The following is a 422-nucleotide window of genomic DNA, read 5'->3' as shown; positions in this document are numbered from 1 at the left end:
CACTGAAGAAATGACACTTTGCTACAATGTAAAGTAGTGAGTGTACAGCTTGTATAACAGTGTAAATTTGCTGTCCCCTCAAAATAACTCAACACACAGCCATTAATGTCTAAACCGCTGGCCACAAAAGTGAGTACACCCCTTAGTGAAAATGTCCAAATTGGGCCCAAAGTGTCAATATTTTGTGTGGCCATCATTATTTTCCAGCACTGCCTTAACCCTCTTGGGCATGGAGTTCACCAGAGCTTCACAGGTTGCCACTGAAGTCCTCTTCCACTCCTCCATGACGACATCACGGAGCTGGTAGATGTTAGAGACCTTGCGCTCCTCCACCTTCCATATGAGGATGTCCATGCTTGGCCAATCCATCAGCTTTACCCTCAGCTTCTTTAGCAAGGCAGTGGTCGTCTTGGAGGTGTGTT

At 46.2% G+C, this 422-nt stretch overlaps 1 protein-coding gene across 1 annotated transcript in view; it reads right to left on the bottom strand.

The window, feature by feature from the left end:
- Window positions 1-422, bottom strand: part of kcp (kielin cysteine rich BMP regulator) — a 38152-nt gene that overhangs the window by 23455 nt on the left and 14275 nt on the right. The gene's annotated exons all lie outside the window — the stretch shown is intronic.

Source organism: Sinocyclocheilus grahami, unplaced genomic scaffold (genome assembly GCF_001515645.1).
Source record: "Sinocyclocheilus grahami isolate Dianchi unplaced genomic scaffold, SAMN03320097.WGS_v1.1 scaffold22.1, whole genome shotgun sequence".
NCBI classification, from domain to species: Eukaryota; Metazoa; Chordata; class Actinopteri; order Cypriniformes; family Cyprinidae; genus Sinocyclocheilus; species Sinocyclocheilus grahami.
Note: the sequence above shows the minus strand (reverse complement) of the source record. Positions and strands in the feature narration are given on the sequence as shown.